Raw genomic sequence first — 24,190 nt, forward strand, 5'->3', positions numbered from 1 at the left:
CAAAACAATCAAATAGATGAACATCAATGGAATTGTATCTTTGTGGTACCAGTGCCGGTGGCACACAAGAAAATCATCCGAACATGGCCGTAGCCAGTACCGCATAGACTGGCCTCCGTGCTTTGGGGACGTAACAAACACCATCCGATCGTGGCCGTCCGCCAGCTCATCTGGCACCTGTGTCGGTGGCACATAAAAACACCATCCGAGCGTGGCCGTCTGCCAGCCTCGTCTGGCACCTGTGTCGGTGGCACATAAAAACACCATCCGAGCGTGGCCGTTCGCCAGCCTCGTCTGGCACCTGTGTCGGTGGCACATAAAATCACCCACTACACTCTCGGAGTGGTTGGCGTTAGGAAGGGCATCCAGCTGTAGAAACACTGCCAGATCTGACTGGCCTGGTGCAGCCTTCGGGCTCCCCAGACCCCAGTTGAACCGTCCAACCCATGCTAGCATGGAAAACGGACGCTAAATGATGATGATGATGATGATGATGATGACTTTCACTTCTGTTACTCTCTCTTCTAAGAACCCCACCCCAACAAATTTGTTCTTCCTGTTCACAATTCTTTCACTATCCTATCCTCTTTTACCATCTCTTTTCACAATATTATCCTCTGAGATGGACCCCCATAGCCATTTGAAGTTTTAAAAGAAATTCATTATATTTTTAATCAAATATTATTAGGAATTGTGTAAAGAAAAATTAATAAAATATTCTGTGCTTTGTAGAATTACAGTTGATTTACTGCACATGTAACTTTTTAAAACAAAATCTTACATGGAGCCCCTAGAATCATGTAGTGTCCCCAGGGTCATGTGGAGCCCTACGGTCATGGTTGAGAACCACTGGTGTAGTGTCTACATTTATTTTTGTTTGACCAACTACATGCAGTGGTCACTTGTAAAGGAGCCTCGTTGTGGTAGATGTAGCAGCTAAATCTCCCTTAAACCAAATTATTCTGTCTTATAAACAAGACACACTGGATAATGTAGTCTGGAAAAAAATAAGATATGTTTACTTAGGGGTCTGTTGGCCAGGGATGAACCAACACTAAACAAGAAAATCTAGGCTTATACAATAACAACTAGTAGTAAGTAAAAAATAAGGCAACTTATTTATGTATTTCTCTTTTAAATAATATGTTAAGTTAGCTTTGAGGGGTAGGTGGGTTGATTTGACAAACAGACACAGAGATAGACAGACAGACTAGCAGGCAGAGAAACTGACAGATAGACAGACAGATGGACAAACAGAGAAATAGAGTGACAAATAGACAGACAGATTGACATTGAGACAGGCAGATAGATTAACAGACAGGCAGATAGATTGATAGAGACAGGTAAACAAGAGAGATGAATGGATAGACAGACAGATAACAATTGTAGAATGAGTCTGTAGAAGAGAAAGATATAGAAAGATATAGTGAAGGCTGATCACAGAATACTGAAGCTCAGAAATAATAAGAGCTCATGGTTTGTAGAAAGAAGTAGCGGAAAAAAATTAATCCAACCCACAAATAAGGGGAAAAGATGATGATGATATTTAATTAATCCAATAAGTAAATTATATATGTAGGAGCTTAACTAAAAAGATATCAAGTTATAAAACCATGAGGAGCCTCAACACAACACAAAAGACAAGGCTAAAACTTTGATCTTTCTGCTCATTCTCAATATCTACAACATTTTCCATTTTAAGAAAATTCATAAAATATCAGAATCAGACACTTTTTCTTTCTTAATTGTGAACAACATCATTTCTGTTTAATACTGTTGATGCAATTCTAGAGTGTTCGTTGTAATCATTTTCATTCTTCTCCATCACCCCCCCCCTCTCTCTCTCTCTCTCTCTCTCTCTCTCTATATATATATATATATATATATATATATATATATGAGAGAGAGAGAGAGAGAGAGGTATATATATATATATATATATATAGATATATATATATATATATAGAGAGAGAGAGAGAGAGAGATAGAGAGAGAGAGAGAGAGATTTTTTTCTTCTTGTTTGACTCTTTCTTTCTTTCATTGTATTTTCTCTTTTTCTTTTCTGATTCCAATTTTACTGAAACTCAACATTCTGTACAAAAGATCGGAAAGGAAATTAGCCATCTCCACTACTGAAGATGGAAGCACAAAAAGGAATTATTGATTTTTGCAAACAATCAATAATTAAAAAGAGTCACAAGAACAACTCTTTTGGCTTAGAAATAAAGATATTTTGTTGAAGTAGATGAGAATAATAAGAACCAAGCCTTGCTCGGTTGGCACCTTCTTATTCCTAATCTAAGAGCCTGACAGCACCATGTCAAGTTGTATAGCTACAAGCTAAACACACCATTCTTTATTTTGAAAGAATTTTCTTTTTCACTTTATTTCCTCCCTGACATTTTTGTTGTTGTTGTCTTACTTTAACAGAACAGTCTGTTCTATAACTTGAAGATTATTTCAAACCCAATATGACTTTATGTCATGATCTTTAGTAGAAATTACCAAAAGAATGTAAAACTTAAAAGTTAATACAGTAGATATTTAGACAAATGAAACAGAGACATGAGATTAGGGGCTGATGTAGAGTTGAACTGGTAGAAGAACAGTTGTAGAAAAGGGGCTGAAATTTAACAAAGAAGTGATAAAGAAAATAGTGAAACAAACGTTGAAAAAAAGTGGAAATGTGGAAAATTATGGCACGGGAGGGATATAGTGTTAAACTGCTTACAGAGGTGTATGGAAGAAGTGTCAGATAGAACTTCTTATTGTATCATCATCATCAATTTGACTCAGGTTAGTTCTTATTCCTGGTAGAATTTATGTGGGTACTACCTGTAACCTTAGGTATCCACAAGCCACAAGCTTTCAATTGTCTTTCATGTGCTTAAGAACCCCCCCACCCACCCGCAATAATTTTTCCTATCCCTATGAGGCAAACTTTACTGTTTAAGCTCTACAGGGCATTCCATTCCAATCTCCTTCAGCCATTTGTCTATAACTTTGCTTATGATTATTATTATTGTTTTAATGCTGATGTTTGCTTGGGGGAGAATTGTGTTTGAAGCTGCATGGACTAGGACCTCTGTTTTCTCAAGGTTTATGGTCAGTCCATAAAGCCTTCATGCTTCTGTAAAACAATCAGCAATGGGCAGCAGGTGATTCTCCTTGTGTGCCATAAGGATAAAGTCTTCTGCAAATAGGGCTTCAATGATGAGCTTTTTCTGATGGTTTGAGTAGAGAGTCAACGGAAGTCAAAAACAGAGCCGTCTGAGTGATATTTAATGTATAAAGATTTAGGATTTTCACTGTGTAAAGTAGGACCAGTGTGAAGAACAAGTTGAACAAGACGGTGGGTGAGTACATAGCCTGGTTTCACACCATTGGAGATGTTGGAAGAGTTAGTGCAGTCACATTGCAGAGAATTTGTGTGGGCAGCCCAGCTTGGTTACCATGGTCCAGAAAGCTTCTCTTATGACTGTGTCAAAAGCTTTGGTCAGGTCTATGAACACAGTACAAATCCATTTGTTGTTCAATACATTTCTCCTTGACTTGACACACAACAAACACCATGAGTATGGTGCTGCAGCAAGGGCTGAAGCCACACTGGGCTTCAGGCAAGTTGCTCTCAGATACACTGGTGATGAGCTTGTTGAAGAGGATGTGAGCCAGGATTTTTCAAGCAATGGAAAGCAGGGAAATGCCCCTGTAATTTCCACAGTCTGATTTGGCTCCTTTGTTCTTGTAGAGTCTGCTGGCATACACCCCCCCCCCCAAACAGATACAAGGATGTCATGGAATGCACTGAAAGTGTCTTGTACAGTTCAGCAGAAATTCCATCTGCTCCTGCAGCCCTGCCACAGTTCATTTCTTTTATGGCAGGTCAAGGTTTTGAGTAGAGGCTTCTGATAATAATAATAATGATGATGATGAGGATAATAATATGACCTCAAACTTTATGGTAAAGATGAATCCTAAGTCAGTTCCCTTGTTAAAACGGTGTATACTTTCAATGCTGATATCAGAATGGAGTAAGACTTGAAGAGAGGCAAAATCAAATGTATGGACTGGCTAGCAATACCGTCAAGGGAGGTTATGAAGTAGATAGAAGTGACGGGCTATAAGTGCTTAGGGATACTGGAAATGGATAAATTGATGGAGAAAGAAATAACAGAAAAATTTGAGGTGGAGTACTTGTGCAGACTGAGACTGATCCTTAAGTCAAAATCAAATGGATGGAATAAGATTGAAGATATCAACATCTGGGTGGTTTCACTCCTTAGATATAGAGCAGGGGTAATCGCATGGACAGTAAACGAACTAAACAGCTTAGACAGAAAGACAAAGAAGTTGCTGACTAGATATGGGATACTCCACCCAAAAAATGACACAGACAGACTGTATGTACCAAGAAAAAGAGGGGGAAAAGGAATGATTGGATGTGAACACAGCATTAGAGCAGAAAAAAACCACATAGTATGGTATGTGAAAAATGCTACAGAACCGCTAGACGGTCAGGATTGTGTAGAATGGAAGATTGCAAAGATAAAGCACTGTAGAAGCACTTGAGAATGAATAAAACTGAAAACAGGTGGATAAAGAAAAAGAATGCATGGATAATTTCATAGGGATGTTGAAGACAGAGAAAAAAGATGGCTATGGATGATTTAAAACCAGAAATGGGGGCTCTAATCTGTGCTGCCCAAGAGCAAGCATTAAGAACCAATTACATCAAATACAGAATAGACAGCACATCAGAAAGTGACAAGTGCAGAATTTGTGGACAGAATGGTGAAACCGTATGGCATATTACCAGCCAATGTATGCCACTAGCCCAGAAAGAATATAAGAGCCATCATGACAACATAGCAAGGATTGTCCATTGGACACTTTTGCAACAAGTATGGACTTGACAGAGCAAAAATGTGGTACAAACATAAACCCAAAGGCATCATCGAAAATGATAATGCAAAGATGCTATGGGATTTTGTGATTCAGTATGACCATGAGATAGAGAATAGGAAACCAGACATAGTGTTAATTGAGAAAGAAAGCAAACGATGCTTGATCATAGATATAGCATGCCCAGCTGATAACAAGGTATGCGATCAGGAGGTTAAGCAGTTATGAAAAAGGTGGTAGTAGTAGCAATCATTTTCAGAGCCCTGGGAACAGTGAGTAAAAATCTTGAGAAGTAAATAGAACAAATAGAGGCTGCAATAAGGGTGGAGAACTTGCAGAAAAAAGCACTGCTTGGATACTCTGAATGGTGCTTGGAAAATAAGGGGTGTTACCTTAGTCCACTGGTAGTACATCTCCAGTATTAGAAGCTGTGCAAAGACAATAAAATAATGATAATAATAATAATAATAAGACATGCATGTTATTATTATTATTATTATTATTATTATAGATGTAATGACTCTCCCAAGTAACAAGATGAGTTTTATTTGTTTTGTCTACATCAATGATTACTACTTGATTGGTATTGCTACTTGTTAGAGCGTTTCTATGGATTTGAAGCCATTATATTATTTCTGGTTTATGATGATGATGATGATGATGATGAATGTGCTATTGAGTTGAAAAGCTCGTCTGATATAAAAGACAATAGCCAAACTGCTATCATCATCATCATCATTTAACGTCCACTTTCCGTGCTAGCATGGGTTGGATGATTTGACTGAGGTCTGGCGAGCCAGACTCCAATCTGATCTGGCAGAGTTTCTACAGCTGGATACCCTTCCTAACACCAACCACTCCAAGAGTGTAGTGGGTGTTTTTACATGCCACCGGCACGAGGGCCAGTTTGGTGGTACTGGCAACAGCTATGCCCAAATGCAGCCACCTGCACAGGAGCCAGTCTAGCGGCACTGGCGACGACCTCGCTTGAATATTTCACATGCCACCAGCACAAGTGCAAGTAAGGCAACGCGGTAAAAAAAGGACACATCAGAGAAATTTGCCTACAGAGAGGTCATCATCATCATCATCCTCATTTAATGTACATTGTCCATGCTGGCATGGGTTGGACAGTTTGACCAGAGCTGGCAAGCTGGAGAGCTGCACCAGGCTCCAACCTGATTTGGCATGGTTTTTATGGATAGATGCCCTTCCTAATACCAACCACTGTACGAAGTGTGATGGGTGCTTTTACATGACACCATACAGGTGCTTTCACACGGCACCATATGGGTGCTTTTACAGGGCATCGCATGGGCTATATATGGCACCACAAGTTCTTTTTATATGGCACAGGCAGAGGAGTCTATTCTCCACCAGGGGGAGTGGCCTAAACACTTCTGCTGTGGAGCACAGGTCATCTTGAGTAGAGCAAGGTACCAGGCATTCAGGTCTTTTGTAATCTTGCCTGGAAGGTTCAATATGCTGAGGTCGTCCTTCAGTATTCATCTCCTGTCTTCCTGGGTTTCCCACTTCCACATCTTCCATCTACTTTGAGAGAATGGCACTTCTTTATGAGGCTGTTGGTATTCATCTGCATCATATGATCAAACCAGCACAGTCTTCTCTCATGCACACAACTAATTCCTCTTATGCCTAACTCCTCTCTCAATAAACTAGTTCCCTGTTGAACATGGACACTTACATTACACATCTAACCTTCACATGTCCTCTGCATTCAGTGCCTACATCTCACTACCATGTAGAAATGCTGTCCGTATGCATGCATCATACAATCTTCCTTACACTTGGAGAAAGAAACCTTTTGTAGCCATTAGAGCTAACAGGTCTCTGAATTTCCTACACCCTATTCTTATTCTGGCTGTCACACTCTCCATATATTTTTTCCCACAACTAATTTGGTCCCCTGGGTAGCAGAAATTGTCTACTACTTCTAATGATACACCAAGGCATTTGAGAGATTCAATTTCCCGAGTCTCTATAGCTTCTATGGATCCTGTGCATCTTCCACATATGAACACTACCTTCTCAGATAACCTTTTAGCTCTGATATGGAATCTGCAATGAGGGCAAGATCATCAGCATATAGCAATTCTCAGGGGTTGCCGGTCTTGAATTTTTTCTGCTACAGCCTGGAGGACAATGATGAAAAGGAGGGGACTGAGGCCTGAGCCTTTTTAGATCCCTACCTGTACACCAGGTTCTTCACTTTTACTTATGGTTAACTCTCACCTTACTGACAATGTCTCTGTACATGGCCTGTACAGCTTTCACCAGCCATTTGTTAATCCCTAGCCTCCTCACAGCTCACCATATCATATAGCAGGGTGCTCTATTGAAGACTTTCTCTAGATCAACAAATACCAAGCATAATGGCTTATTCTTAGCTAAGCACTTCTCTTGCAGTTGCCTGACTATGAAAATAGTGTCAGTAGTGCTTCTTCCCTGGACAAAGCCTAACTGCATTTTGTCTAACCTAATTCTGCTCTCCTAATTAATTGGGCTATGACTCTCTCTCTCTAATTTCCACCACCTGGTCCAGGTGTTTGATGCCTCTATAATTGCTTCTATCTAAAGCATCACCTTTACCCTTGTAGCAGCTAACAATAATGCTGCTATGCCAATCCTTGAGTAGAACACCTTCCTGAATGACCTGATTAAACTATGTGGGTGACTAGCCTGTACCCTACCTTACCGGATATGTTGATCACCTCAGCCATGATTCTGGATGGACCAGGGGTGGTCATATTTAATGCAGTCTATCAAACATCTTATTAGAAATAACAATGTGGTGATGAGAACAGAACATCAGCCGTATTGCTAATCGCTTTACATCTGCTTCCCATGTTGGCATAGGTTGGATGTATTGACACAGTCCAAATCATCCTTATTTTGAATTACTGCCCCCCTCCTAAATAGAACAAAGAAGTTCTTACATTCGGCTTGGTTCCATGGCTGGATACCCTTCCAGTGACCCTGCCAGTGCTGGTGCCATGTAAAAAGCATCCAGTTCACACTATAAAGTGATTGGCATTTGGAAGGGCACCCAGCTATAAAACAAAATCTGCCAAAACTGACTTCCCCTGTGCTGGTGCCATGTAAAAAGCATCCAGTTCACACTATAAAGTGATTGGCATTTGGAAGGGCACCCAGCTATAAAACAAAATCTGCCAAAACTGACTTCCCCTGTGCTGGTGCCATGTAAAAAGCATCCAGTTCACACTGTAAAGTGATTGGCATTTGGAAGGGCACCCAGCTATAAAACAAAATCTGCCAAAACTGACTTCCCCTGTGCTGGTGCCATGTAAAAAGCACAGTCCTCTCTGCAGGGTGGTTTGTGTTAGGAAGGGCATCCAGTCATGGAGACCCTGTCAAAACAGGCACTGAAGCAAGGTGCAATTTTCTGTGTAGCCAGCTCCTGTCAAACCATCCAGCCTATGCCAGCATGGAAGACAGATGTTAAATGATGATGATGATGATGATGTGGAGGGAGGGGGCAACAGAGAAAAAGAATTGTGTAGAAAAAGTAAAGAAAGAGAGATAGTAATAGCTACATCCTGGTTGTTGGTAAGGAGATTGAATAGAAAAATGGCAGCAGAATAGGACAGTAGTAACTATGGGTGATTAGGCTCACTTTCAGGCCTCCTTTTTAGGATTTGTAGAACACAAACTATATGTTGGTTAAAGAGTGAAAAGAACTTAAGAAGGGTAAACGAGCCTTAATTTTATGTTAATTCCGTTAACACTAACTCACCTGAGACTAATTTTGGTTCCACAATACAAATTTCTCTTTTAAAGCAATATAAACACTTCCCTTTAAAATTTTATGTTAATTGGTTTCAAACACTAACTTAATAAAGGCAGTTATTTTATTAAATTCTGCATTATTTTCTAAATTAACGAAAACAAAGGCAGTGAATTTTTAAAAAATAAGGTAACAAAATAGTTAAGTACCCAACCAAGATGCTCAAAATATTGAAGCAATAAGAATATGTAAATAAATTCACTGAATAAAAAAAAACCGCCAGAGCAGCCAAGTGGCTCCCGTGCCAGTGGCACGTAAAAGGGCATCATTTGAATGTGATCGTTACCAACATCGCCTTACTGGACACCTGTGCTGGTGGCATGTGTAAAAAGATTTGAGCAAGGTCATTGTCAGTACCGCCTGACTGGCCCCCGTGCCGGTGGCATGTAAAAAGCACCCACTACACTCTCGGAGTGGTTAGCGTTAGGAAGGGCATCCAGCTGTAGAAACTCTGCCAAATCAAGATTGGAGCCTGGTGCAGCCATCTGGTTCGCCAGCCCTCAGTCAAAATCGTCCAACACGTATGCAAGCATGGAAAGCAGACGTTAAACGATGATGATGATGATGATGAAATACTAATGGTGGAAAAAAAAAGTCTTTCAACAGGAAGTTCTTACTAAAATGAGGCTAAACTTTGTTTCTCCCACAGAAGAATGATTAGTTTCTGTTCCTTGGTTACCAAACACTGCTACAATTCGAATTGTAGTAACCTGTAGTATCCACTTTTAATGTTCTGTGACCACATTTCTAACAAAAACCATTGCTTCTACGTTTCAAGTTACTTCTAAGTAGTCAATAATTTAGAAGAATTAATAATAAAATAGCATTTTCCTTTTAAAGCAGATGTTTGGAACATAACAAAAGTATCTTAATCAAAATTATAATGAAAGGTTTTAATTTGAATAGAAACATTGTAAAGTAGGAATTTTATATCATAGAACCAGAGGTGGTTGATAAATACTAGAGTAGATGTAGACTACATTGTAGAAGGTGGTGCCCCAGTTTGGCCACAGTTCAATGACTGAAACCAGTAAAAAAAAATGGATCAATCACTGAGTATTCCCAGAGAAAATTACAAAAGTTGTGTATCTCAAATGTTTCAATAAACTATGTGTATCTGTCCCTAGAAGACACTCGTATTTCAGCCCAATACAATAAATATATAAAAATTTGGGGGTAAGTGAATGTAGTAAAGTAATGGTGGAGAACTACTGGCATGGCAATTTTAAGATATGGGTTCAATTCTTAGTTAAGTCATTTCACTTCCTACTCATAGAAGCAATTTGTCATGAATCAATGGAGTGATTGGCTTCAATATAAAATGAAATCTTTGGTAGAATCAGCAGAATGACCTTTATAGAATTACAACAGACACACATGTACACACACACACACGCACGCGTGCGCACACAAACCTCAATGAACATTTACATGCACATGAATATATATTGTAATACAGAATCTATTATTAAAATTTGTTTTATTTTGAAGCTCGTTTCAATTACAACTGACTAAAATATTTTGTTGGTATTCAATTAATGCTAATTATTAATTAATGTAACGAACTTCTGAAGCAGAATGAAATAGATTGGTTTCAATTAGAGTTCCATTGAACACTGTCATCTGGAAGGCACTAGAGATGTAAAAGTACAGGGCAACTTTTGGTTGAAAGGGGTAGAGTTGGAAGGGTGTGTCATCCCACTCAGATGCTTCCTCATAATGAAGCAAACGTACAGACTAGAAGCAATTAACAGTAATGAACATATGACCATCTTAATTACTGGTGGACAGTAAGCCTTTAAATTGAATGTAAAGGCAAATCTCTCTCTCTCTCTCTCTCTCTCTCTCTCTCTCTCTCTCTATCCCTTATACACACATACACATGTAAACATTCATACACACACACAAAATATATTATCATCATCAACATCATTAAATTAACGTCAACACATATTCTACAAACAGATCTGTTTCCGATTTTTAACCCTTACACTCATCCATCCATCCATCCATCCATCCATCCATCCATCCAACCACAAGCATGTATATACATAGATAGATAGATAGAGAGAGAGAGAGAGAGATAGAAATGGCAAGACAACAAGAGAATGAAAGAGACCACAATATTGTGTAAATAGAGGAATTTATCTGTAAATATAATATGTGACAATTATTTGGTAGCCAAGATAAAACTCCGAGTTTCGGATGCCGGAGTTCCGCCTTGACATCCGAAACTCAGAGTTTTATCATGGCTACCAAATAATTATCAGATATTATATTTACAGATATATATATAAGTAAGTAAGGTATATGCAAGTAAGGTGACACTGGTAATGATCACACTCGAATAGTACCTTTTACATGCCACAGGCACAGAAGCCAATTAGCCGCTCTGTCAACGATCATGCTTAGATGGTGCTCTTAGTGCCCCACTAGCATGGATGCCAGTCATTGAATTTGATTAGATTTCGATTTCACTTGCCTCAACAGGTCTTCACAGGCAGAGTTTAGTGTCCAAAGAAAGAAAGGTATGCATAAATGGTCTGGTTACACCCACTGGTATAGGCCACGAGGTTATGGTCTCACTTGGCTTGCCGGGTCTTCTCACGCACAGCATATTTCTGAAGGTCTCGGTCACTAGTCATTGCCTCGGTAAGGCCTAATGTTCGAAGGTCGTGCTTCACTACTTCATCCCAGGTCTTCCTGGGTCTACCTCTTCCACAGGCTCCCTCAACCTCTAGGGTGTGGCACTTTTTCACACAGCTGTCCTCATCCATTCTTGCCACATGACCATACCAGCGCAGTTGTCTCCCTTGCACACCACATCTGATGCTTCTTATGTCCAACTTTTCTCTCAAGGTACTTACACTCAGTCGAGTAAGCCCATCGGAGCATACTGGCTTCATTCCTTGTGAGCTTACGCATGTCCTCAGCAGTTATGGCCCATGTTTCACTGCCAGGTAGCATGGCTGTTCGTACACATGCGTCATACAGTCTACCTTTTACTCTGAGCGAGAGGCCCTTACTTCCTGAAATTCGCCAACACTACACCTGATATCCCCCTATCCTCCCCTCCATATGCAAGCACACCGGTATATCATGACTCATACACTGTTCACTTTCCTGACATTTGCACGTAATTCTATGTACCATACATGGACCTTTGATAAGTTGTAGCGCACCTGAACATTATACACAATAATTTCATTATTATTATATTCTATTATTACAAGATCCACAGTGATGACATAGACCTAGGATGAATGAGTGAGAAAGATCATGAGTGTGCTGGCACTCAGAGTGAATATAGGATGATGACATGCAGGACATGATAGAAGGGTAGAAGTAGAGTAAACTGGGCACAAGGGGCCCTATAAATATAGGACCAATACATAGGCTTCAAGATGGGTTTAAGTGATGAGAGTGGTGGCAGGGGAATGGAAAACAGTTGTATGTAAGTATATACACACTGCTGTATATGTGTGTATGTAGTTGCACATCTCTATGTATGCCTGTATGTGTACTTGCCCATCTCTGCATATGCATATGGGTGTGTATACTTGCACATATCTCAATATTTTTTTAATATCCTGGCCAGATCTAACATCTGGATTGTTTTAGGGAGCCCACACCAAAAAAAGTAAAACACAAATCAATTAAAGAAAAATTTATATTTCTAGAGGGAAGGCCACCAGAAGTGTGCTTGAGGGCTTCAGGCAACCCTCACAGCCACAGTTGAGAATTTCCCAACATTCACAATATTAATAGTTTTGGGACAAGTCAGCAGTTTTTAGGTCAGTTATTAGTCAATACCATTAACCCTTGTACATGACTGGTACTTTATTTTATCAACCCTGGACAGATAAAAAGCAAAGTCGACTCAAGTGGAATTTCAACTCTGAAAAGAATACAGCAGAGTATTTTGCACAACATGCTAGTAATTCTATGAGCAGCAAAATCACTCCTGTTCTACATTAGTCAATAGAACAACTAAAAATATTGGAATTTAATTCTTCCATTGTGTTTCAAAGACATTTTAGTAGAAACTAATTGAAGTAGCAATTAGAACAGAACACCCACCACCACCACCACCAGTTCCTATTTCTCTGCAGCATAAACAAGTTTCACATTTAACAGAGACTAATTTCTGTGGAATGAAGTCAATCCATTCCAATGATGACATATTCTACCAGAAATTCTAACATCAAAAGAGTTGCTGATGTTGTTTAGCAGTGGTCAACCTTGTTCAAACAGACCTATGATCAAATGAAACCAAGGTGTATCTTTAATACTACATTGTTAAATGTATCCCTTTCTTTCAGACAGTAGGGTGTAAATTGAAGCAGATTGACTGCTATTTCTAGCAGGTCCAGCAATCATTTAGAGGCTAAAATTTCTCTTAAATCACACTTTAAAATGAAAGTAGATACAAGACATGATTCTAGCTAAACAGATAAACAAGAGAATCATGAGTGGAGAGTCTTTGATTAGTAGTCTGTTCAATCAGGGCTGACCTAGGGCTAAACAACTTCTCTCCTTCACTTTATCTTCCTATTTCTCATATTGTTAATTAATGGTTAATTAATGAACTAAAACAATTGACTTACACTTGTCTATACCCTCTCTCTCTCCATCAAGTATAGGATGCACTTCACATTAGGTATGGTCCCTCACCACCACCACCATCAGCATCAGCGTCAGTCTATATGTTACATTAAACTCCAATTTTTCAACCTCCTAAAATGTTTAAATAAACACAAAATTGATATTTTAAATATATATATAAGATATGATGATGATGATAATGATGGATATAGGTTTTTAAATGAAATCCAAATTTAAACTCATAAAAAAAATATAACTGACATTTAAATAGCTGAAAAAATGTTTCTTTCTGTTTTTGTTTTCCCTCCACCCCAAAATACTTTCCCCTTTTTCATCTAGATTTAGGAAACTACCTCAGTTTTACAGCAAAAAAAATCAAACAAAAAAAAACATTTGCACAGCCACTCCATTCATGCCCACACAAAACATTTGTACATACCATCACACGCACACACATGTAGATGGGCACAGATTTACATACTGCTACTAGAATAGTTATATATATACACATGTAGATATATGTGTGTGTGTGGCTATATAACATTGCCAACAGATTTCATACGGTTAGGGTTGGGCTACACAACTCAGTCATAAACTGAAGAAGCTGAGAGAGTGGGTGGTGAGATTTCTCACCCTGCTTTTCTTCCTGTAGCCACAATAAGTGAAGGGATTGGTTCTTTGTGTGTGTGAGTGCTTACATGTATACTTTCACTAAGCACATGCGCACACGCGCACACGCAGACACACACACACACTAAAACCACCTTCACCATCTGTCATGAAAATTACTTTATTTTCTCCATTCTGACACAAAACACTCATGAAGCAGACTGACAGAGAGTCTGTTGTGTAATCCTATCAGAGAAGGCTTTATTCTATCCTAACACTGCAAACCAACCTATTTGATCCACTCACTGCACCCACATGTAAGTATCCTCTCTCTCTCTCTCTCTCTTCCAGCCATCATCCTTACTATGCCTTTATCTCCCATTCCCCAGACCAGTGACTTGGCCCCAACCATCCAGTCTTAAGAGAAGTGCACCCTTCAAAAACTGCCTCCCCCACCCTATGTCTCTCTCAAGAATTCTCCCCTCCACATGAACTACATTGACCTCACCCATTTGTCTTATACACCCAACTCTAATGAAGGGAATCTTAAACAAAACAGACAAAAACAACAACAAAGGCAGGGATGAGAACTGCCTATCCTCTTCCAACACACTATAACAACAACAACAATACTCCTGCACACATATACCACTGTCTTAATATACACCACCACATAGGATAGCAAGATAGCAGATGTAATTGATAGTATGAAGGAAAGAGAGAGATGAAAAGAGAGAGAAGGGGAAAGAGAGAGACGAAAAGAGACAGAGGGGGAGAGAGAGGTACTGAACCATATTTTGGGAAGTAAGATTTGCTGTTATCAGATACGCAGAGGCAAGTTTAGTTGTGGAATCAACAAACAACAAACAGATGGAATTAGGCATCAGACTGGAACTGGAATCAGTTATTCTTCCTCCAAATACAAACCGTGTCACACACCACTTCTACTACTACAACTATTGCTGCTACCATTGTCTTACAATGCAGACATCAACTTTCAGTCAATGTCCTCAACTCTTTCTAAAAAAAAAAAAAAAAAACAAGAGACAGGATAAAAAAACTAGTGACCATACATATATATGGATATATATCTATATATATATATATATTATATATATATATATATATATATCTATATATATATAGATATATATCTATATATATATATATATATATATATACATATATATATATACATATATAGATATATATGTACTTAACTTTTCTTTTACTTGTTTCAGTCATTTGACTGTGGCTATGTTGGGGCACCACTTTGGAGGGCTTTAATCTAATTGACCCTTGTACTTTTTTTCATTTTTTTAAACCTGGTACTTATTCTATCAATATCTTTTGCCTAGCTGTTAAATTACAGGGATGTAAACAAAACAACACCAGTCATCAAGTGGTGGTGGGGGTCAAATACATACCCACACACACACATTTGTGCGTGTGTATACAAAACATACATACATACATTCATACATACATACATACATATAAATATATATCATCATCATCATCTTTTAACGTCCGCTTTCCATGCTAGCATGGGTTAATACACACACATATATACATATATGTATATTATATATATATATATATATATATATATATATATATGTATATATATATATATATATATATATATATATATATATATAATATATATATATATATATATATATATACATATACATATATATAGAGGGAGAGGGAGAGAAAGAGATAGAGATAGATAGACAGATAAACATGTCCAGCGGAATTCCCGCTTGAACAACCAGATTGCAACGTTGGTAGACTCAACAGGCGTATCGATTGAGGACCCTTATCAACAGAGTCAATTATTTGCCGAGGCTTTTTCAACTATTTTCAAACAAGATGATGGTCGTAAACCCCCTCCATTTGATAGATCGGTACCTCCAATGCTTCGATTGGTCATCACGCGGGACAAAGTCAAACGTGTTATTCAAGGCCTCGATGTCAACAAGGGTCACGGCCCTGACGGCATACACCCACGGGTTATCAAAGCGTTGGCTCCGGTCATCTGCGAGCCCTTAACACGACTATTCAATATGTCATTGGCGACGGGTGTTATACCTGCAGACTGGAGAACAGCGATAATCTGCCCAATTTTCAAGAAAGGGAGCCGCGAAGACCCGCTTAACTACCGACCGGTTTCCCTTACATCAATAATCAGCAAGATGTTCGAAACCATCCTTAAGAAAAGTATGATGCTCCACCTCCTAAACACAGCCTCTATCTCTGATTCCCAACACGGCTTCGTGCCGAAGAGATCATGCTTGACCAACTTACTAGTAATGGAAGAATTGGTGACACGCATCCTCGATGATAGTGATGCTGTTGACATCGTTTTATTGGACTTTGCCAAAGCTTTTGACTCGGTAAACCACCGCCTATTACTTCTCAAGCTTCAAGCATATAGTTTCCATCCAGATATTATACGATGGGTTGGTGCCTTCCTCTCAGATCGCTCCTTCCAAGTCCAAGTTAATGGTTCGCGGTCCGACGTCTCCAGTGCGAGCAGTGGCGTGCCTCAAGGTTCAGTGCTTGGGCCCTTGTTGTTCTTAGTCTTCATAAATGACTTGCCCGACGACCTCACGCAACACACCCTTCTATTTGCCAACGATATCAAACTGGTCGCTCCTCGCGGTAATATAGAGGATCTTCGTCGATGCCTCCACCAAATTTGGAAGTGGTCTAACGATTGGGACCTGTGTCTGAACGTGTCAAAGTGCTGTCATCTGCCTGTCGGCTCTACTCCTGCAACTCAACTGGATTTCGAGCCGGGTCGTCTGCTGCTGGAGAGGACCGATCAGGTAAAGGACCTGGGTATCTTGGTGGATTCCTCCTTTTCGCCTTCGGCCCAGTGCGTCCATGCTGCCAACAAAGCACGCGGAATTCTGTTCTTGATTCGACGGTCATTCGGAATGCTCACAGCAGCCATATTTCTACCACTCTATGTCATGCTGGTGAGACCCATATTGGAGTATGGGATTCAAGCCTCTTCTCCTTATCTCCTCAAAGACATACAGCATCTCGAAAGAGTCCAGAAGCTGGCTACCCGCATGGTTCATGGTCTCAAAAATTTGTCCTACGAAGAAAGGCTGAGGACGCTCGACCTTTATTCTCTTGAAAAATGCCGCCGCCGTGGTGATCTCATTCTCGCCCACAACATCATAAGCGGAAAGTGTAACCTCTCGAAAGAGCTGTTCTTCACTCCTGCTCCAGAGCGTCGGCTGCGGGGTCATTCCGAAAAGTTCTACCTGCGACGATTTCATCTCAATTGGAGGAGAGGAGCTTTCTCCGTCCGGGTTGCGGATCCATGGAACAAGCTGCCAGACGAGATGGTGAAGATGCCGATGACCGCTTTGTTCAAAGCCTCCCTGGACCTCAAGTGGCCTGAACTCTTTACATGAACACCACCCTGTACGTAACTCCATGTCCCCCTACATGGCCTTGCTATTTGCTTTTGAGCCAAATTAACTAACTAACTAACTAACACAGGCATGCACATCTACCATTCTCATTGTCATTGTTGTTTTAATGTCCATTTTTCCATTCATGTATAGCCCAGATGAGAGTATAATGTATTTTGATGTTGATGTACTTGACTCAATAGGTCTCCTCAAGCACAGCAGGTCACCCTACAATCCAAGGTAAGCACCGCAGGACGTCCTGCGAGCCATGAACTCACTTTATTTGTTGGGTCTTCGCAGTCACAACATATCTCCAGAGGTCTCAGTCTTTCATCATTGCCTCTGTGAGGCCCAACTTCGAAGGTCATGCTTGACCACCTCATCCCATGTCTTCCTGGGTCTACCTCTACCCCGGATTCCTTCAACTGTTAGGGAGTGGCACTTCTTCACACATTCATAGTACATGACCATACCAGCACAAACATCTATATAAACATATAAGTGTATAAAAATAGTCACATTATTATATGTTTCAGCCAGAGTCTGTGACCATGCTGCAGTACCACCAATTAGGTGATTGCTGGCTTATTTCATTTCATTCTCAGTGGCTTCTCTTAATGTTTGGTCCTGGTGAATTAATGAGTTGAACAAAGACACCCTTATTTGTGTTTCTTGCCATTAGTTTATCTGGTAGCTCAGATAAAAGTTTAAGTGCCACTTGAATACATTCACATATGTGCCTCATAGATCTCTGAGGTGTTTTGGCAAGGTATTGAAAAGTTGGGTGTCCTTAAGCCCTAGCTTATTTAAGATTGAGAGTGTGGGACCTTTGATTCTGTGAGGTTACATCCAGTTTCGGGGTTGGTATAGCTTTCAATAGGTGCTAGCCCCGTACAATTCAAACAAGTTGCTCACAAACTGGCAGAACTTGTTTAAGTGAGGACAGGTCTTGGGGTTTGTGAATATCTGAATTGGTTGGTGTATGCATCTGTATGTGCATATATGTGGGCATGTGAGTGTATATAAACTTGCACTCATGCAGTGGATGTGTATGTCCTTTTGTACACAAATGTATGTGCGTCATTTATGTACGGGCATAAATGTGTTAAAGTAACCCTTAACTCTTTAGCATTCAGATTACCTTGTCGTCAAGTGTCCTGCTCATTTATTCCGTTTTGAATTAATCATGAATTATCTTGTAGCTTTGAGATTTCAGTAATGTGATTGTTTATTTTTAGACTGGTATTGTAGGATCTAGTCAGTCTGAATGTAAAACAGGTAGAATATTTTGGGCTGGGTATGAATGGTTTAAATACTGAAAGGTTAAATATTGTCATGGTAGACAAAAATGTATTTTAAAATTATTTTCAATATGTTAGAGAAACAACAAAGACACTATTCTACTCTGAACCACAAGAACAACAATTGGACACAGAATGAACATTTGATAAAGCAACAGAAGTAAATTCATCTGTTATTAGTTTGTCTGTCATTGTTAATGATGACCATGGATATCTCATGGAGGAAGAAGATAGGGTACATGTGTCTGACTGTGGCCCATTAGTCCGATGCATGCTTGGCGGGCTCTGCCACAGGTTGGGCACTGACAGTCTATTGGGACTAAAGGTAAGGTATTGGCTCTGGACTGGCATAGTTTATGTTTTTTTTGGATTTTTTGGTGCCCCTGAAATCCTGTTCAATTCATCGGAGGTGACACCTGTTGGTGCAGCTTCACCAGGAAGGAGAGTTTTGTGCTTGCATTTCTAGGTGTCAGGGTTGATCCCAAAGCTCTTCAGTGAGGCTTTGCATGTGCCCTTGAAGTAATTTTTCAGTCCACATTGTGTCAGGCATTCGGACAAAATGGCTTGCCCACCTGATTTGTGCTCTGCTCAGCAATGTGTAAATGCTTGGCAGATCAGCTCCAGAGAGGATCTCTATGACTAGGACCTTAGTCCTGCCACATCACTTTCATCATCTTTCTCAGGCAGTTCATGGGGAAGAGGTTTAGCTTTTTGCTGTGACATTTGTAAACTGTCCAAGTCTTATAGGTGCAGCATAGCGAATATACAATTGCTTAAGACACCTTCAACGTGGTGGCCTAATGCCTCTCCTCTCCCACACTGATCCAGCAGCAGTAAATAGGTAAAACAATGCTGTATTTCATAGTAGAACTGTTGTTGCTATAATGAGTTAGTATTCCAGATGATGTGACAAGCTTCATTTCATGCCAACTCGAGGCTATTTAGTGTCACAGCTAAAAGAGTCAAATTCCAACTCAAATTTTACATCTGAAAAAGAAGCTTTCAAATTAATTCAAAGAATGAATAATTTGAAATGTAAATTCCGTTGGATAAAAAACAAACTCATTCATCTCTGAAACTAAATCTGAGTAATTTACATCGAAGAGCCTGAGAACTTCAACCAAAGTCAAAAAAAGAACAAATTTAGAAGTGAACTAACTTTTACTGCGTTGTTTTTCAATACAATTAGTGAAGTTACATTAAATGTTGAATATCACCATCTCAGTGAATAAACTTGTTGCACATAAACAGTCATACACACACGCACGCACGCATGCACACACACACACACACAATGTGTGCAGATGCAGACCGTATTCACTTCATTAGCAGTATTTCATGTTAAAATGTGACAAGCTCATTATGAGCAGTTGAAACTGGAATTAGCAGTCAATATCTGATGTATTCTAGAATGTTCCAGCCAGTAGGTTACATGGAGTCATATAAAACAACCTTAATTATTTAAATTTTTAGATTTCAGTTGTGCTTTATACAATCTCAACATGTCACAAAAAAAAAGAAGAGAAAATGAAACAAAGCCATAGATTTATGATGATATGACATTTATTCATTTCCTGAAGAAAACATTAATGTAAGTGAAGAAAATTGACTTTCACTGTGATTTGGAATGGTAAAATAGACATATTGCAAGTTTATTCCTGTCAATGGCATTATGACCAGAGAGTGACAGACATAGCTGTGTGGTTAACAAATTTATTTTGTAATCACATGGTACTGGGTTTGTCATCAACCATAATATTGGGTGATGAATACCTCATGAATGAATTTTGGTAAAAGGAAACTGTGCAGAAGGCTGTCATGTGTGTGTGTGTGTGTGTGTATGTACACAAACACACATATACTCATCAGCATTCTTTTTACATCCATTCTTATTGCACTGGTCCTCACATGTGGTCACTCAACTAAGATATCTTTATTTACAGGAGAGTGTAAACAATGGTACTTTTACTCAAACAATATTTAAAAAAAACACAAAAAATTAAGTCACACACATGTATATGTAAGTATGTATAAAAAGAACACAAATGGGGTTTAAGATTTACTACAGCTGTTTTGGTAGCATTTCGTTGATGCTTCATAAATTACAAATTGCATAAAGCCACCATCCTCAGATAAAATTTTAAACATATAAACAGGCAAGGTAAAACCCTGGTAATGACCTATTAAGGATTTAACATGAAGAATAAGTGATATTTAAAAAAAGAACAATCAGAGTTTATAGAGAGATTGGAGAAGTAAATAGACATTTTAGGAGCAAAGAGGTCACCAACAAATGACACCTAATGTTTGTTTTATTCACTGTGAACGCAATGTTATGGTATCCAAACAGTCTTGGCATCCTATGTGTTGATGCACCTAGATTATAATGAATCCTGTAGCTAATCAGTATGTATCTCTCTCTCTCTCTCTCTCTCTCTCTCTCTCTCTCTATATATATATATATATATTATATATATATATATATATATATATATATAATATATATATATATATATATAAGTAAGTAGGAAGGCAGACAAATCACAAATCCCTTCAGGTAGATGGCCCTGCTCGATTTGTAGAAAAGGCATAGGTACAAACTCCATAAGATGTACCTGGTGTAAGCTATGGACACGTAAGAGGTGCAGCAACAATCAGAGGAAGGTTATAGCATGTGTGGAAGGTGCACAGGTACAATTAACACTGAAAATGTACAGGAAATAGACTCCATCAAATGCCAGTGGGGTAAGCTAGAGGTAGTAGATAGATTCTGTTATCTAGGTGACCCAGTTAGTAGTGGAGGTAGATGCTCTGAGAGCGTAGCTGTGAGAATAAGAATAGCCTGGACAAAGTTCAGAGAGCTCCTACCTCTGCTGGTAGCAAAGGCCTCTCACTCAGAGTGAAAGGTAGATTGTGTGATGCCTGTGTGTGAACAGCCATGCTACACAGCAGTGAAACCTGGGCTGTGATAGCCGAGGACATGTGTAAGCTTGAAAGAAATGGAGCCAGTATGCTTTGCTGGATGTGCAATGTCAGTGTGCGTGTACGAGAGTGTAAGCATCTTGAGAGAAAGGTTGGGCATAAGAGGCATCAGATGTGGTGTGCAAGAGAGATGACTGCACTGGTATGGTCATGTGATACATATGGACAAGGACAGCTGTGTAAAGAAGAGCCAATCTTTAACTGTGGAGGGAACCTGTGGGCAGAGGTAGACCCAGGAAGATATGAGATGAGGTGGTGAAGCATGATCTTTGAACTTTGGGCCTCACAGAAGCAATGACTAGTGACCAAGACTTTTGGCAATATGCTGTGCTTGAGAAGACCTGCCAAATTAAGTGAAATCATAGTCGTGGCCGATGCTGGTGTCACATAACTGACACCCATGCTGGTGGCACATAAAAAGCACCTTTCAAGTGTTGGACCTCACAAAGTCAAGGTGGCATGTAAAAAGCACCTTTCGAATGTTGGGCATTGCAGAGGCAATGATGAATGACTGAGACCCTTGGTATTATGCTGTGCTTGAGAAGAAGACCCATGAAGCCAAATAAAATTGCAGTCATGGCAGATACTGGTGTCATGCAAATGGCACACATGCCAGTGGCACGTAAAAGCACCCATTAGACTCTCAGGGTGGTTGGCATTAGGAAGGTTATTAAAATATTTTTTGCACTTTAAAAAATTCATTTTTTTTTTATTATTAATTAATAATTAGAAATTTGAAAATAGGGTATAAAAGATAATACTAGTATATAATCAGTCAGTACAACAAATAGAATAATACAAAAATTAGTTATATATTATAGTAAAATCTTCCTATAACAACAATTTCACAGTAAAATTTGCTTGAGTTATTGCCAAATCTTCACATTTTTAGTCTTGACCCTATTTTTTAAATAATGAATTTGCCTACCATATATACTATTCTACTTTGCATAAAACTTTAGCTATATTCGTACTTCTGGCTCTCATCTTTTAAGCATTCTAGTGTCAATATTTTAACTTGTCCTCTAATTTTCCAGGTTTATAACCTTAAGAATATTATTTCTCTTGCTTGCATTTTTCCATATAATCCATGTTTTTTCCAGGCCAAGCTATTATACTAATTAACAATGTGTCAAATGTGTCAATTAGTGGTGTTGTTGATAATTTTTTCCTTACCTCAATGACGCTGGTAACATATATTAAAAGTCCCCTTATAGAACTATATTCATAAAAAAGTATAGAACTATATTGTCACCCACAAATTTGAAAAACAAACACTCATAACCTTTTCCTTTTAAAACCTCATTGCATGAGATTGATACCATGAAATTCCTCGAATTGAGCTCTATCATTTAAGCTTAAGTTTGTTTTTAAAATAAAAAAAGTAAATTATACTTAAATCCAATTTTTTGCCTTACTTATGTATTTTTTCATGATATCTTGCTTCACAACTTTTTTGATACAAATTTTTGTTGCATGAGAACAAAACTATGAAATTCTTCATGCTTTTTTCTGTCATTGAAGCTAAGATAAATATATTTTGCTTTTAAAATAAAAAAGTTATTTAGATCTAAACTTGATTGGTGATGTTACTTACTCTCCTAGGATCAAATCTCAATTTTTTATGCCAAAATGTAGCTAGGGACCAGTCCTCTTCAACAATGTTAACAGCTTTCAATTTGGTTAAGAACTGAATTAGCAACAAGCTCTGAAAGATGCTGCACGTGAGTAACTTCCGGCTTTAAGAATATTATTCAACTCCTACTTTAGTAGTTGGATGATACACATCAGATGGCAAGCTTCTGGATTGTTTTCATCAACCATTTCTATTCACAAGACATTGGTCAGCTTGAGGCTATTTTAGACAACACATTCCTAATAAGGCATGAAGTAGGACCAAACCTAAAGCCACATGATTAACCCCCACAACCCCACAACCATGTGTGCGTGTACACACACACACATCATTCATTCATTTTACACTTATTTTTCTATTCTAACATGGGTCATATATATCAATATATTACTGAGGCATTTTACAGTCAGTGATGTCCTTTCTAAATGTTTTTCAAAAGCACAGAGCTAGCAAGCAATTTGTTGGCAGGAAATTATCTTCAAAGATCCCTGTTTGTTGTAGCTCAATGCTATTTCCAGGTGAGCATGGGAGATAATATTAACACAAACACACAAGTGTGCACACACATACATATATACAAACATACATTATATAGGAAGGGCGTAGGAAGGGCATCCAGCCGTAGAAACACTGCCAGATCTGACTGGGCCTGGTGCAGCCTTCCGGCTTCACAGACCCCAGTTGAACCGTCCAACCCATGCTAGCATGGAAAACGGACGCTAAACGATGATGATGATGATGATGATATATATATAGGCAGAGGGATGGCGGTTTTGTACGATGTTTGCTTCCCAGCCACATAGTTCCAAGTTCAGTCCCACTGCATGTCACCTCGGACAAATGTTTTCTACTATAGCCTTGAACCAACCAACATCTTGTGAATGGGTTTGGT

General features: G+C 39.0%; 1 protein-coding gene across 7 annotated transcripts in view; it reads right to left on the reverse strand.

Annotated features, from left to right (window-relative positions):
- The window catches only part of LOC118762189 (FK506-binding protein 5-like), a 139,432-nt gene that overhangs the window by 36,178 nt on the left and 79,064 nt on the right, over positions 1-24,190 (reverse strand). For 2 of the 7 annotated variants that reach the window (XM_036500717.1, XM_036500714.1), the window contains one exon: positions 13,336-13,465. The exons of the other annotated variants lie outside the window; for them this stretch is intronic. The gene's annotated coding sequence lies outside the window, so the exon portion shown is untranslated. The remainder of the gene's footprint in view (positions 1-13,335; positions 13,466-24,190) is intronic. 7 annotated transcript variants of the gene reach the window in all.

Source organism: Octopus sinensis, linkage group LG2 (genome assembly GCF_006345805.1).
Source record: "Octopus sinensis linkage group LG2, ASM634580v1, whole genome shotgun sequence".
NCBI lineage: Eukaryota > Metazoa > Mollusca > Cephalopoda > Octopoda > Octopodidae > Octopus > Octopus sinensis.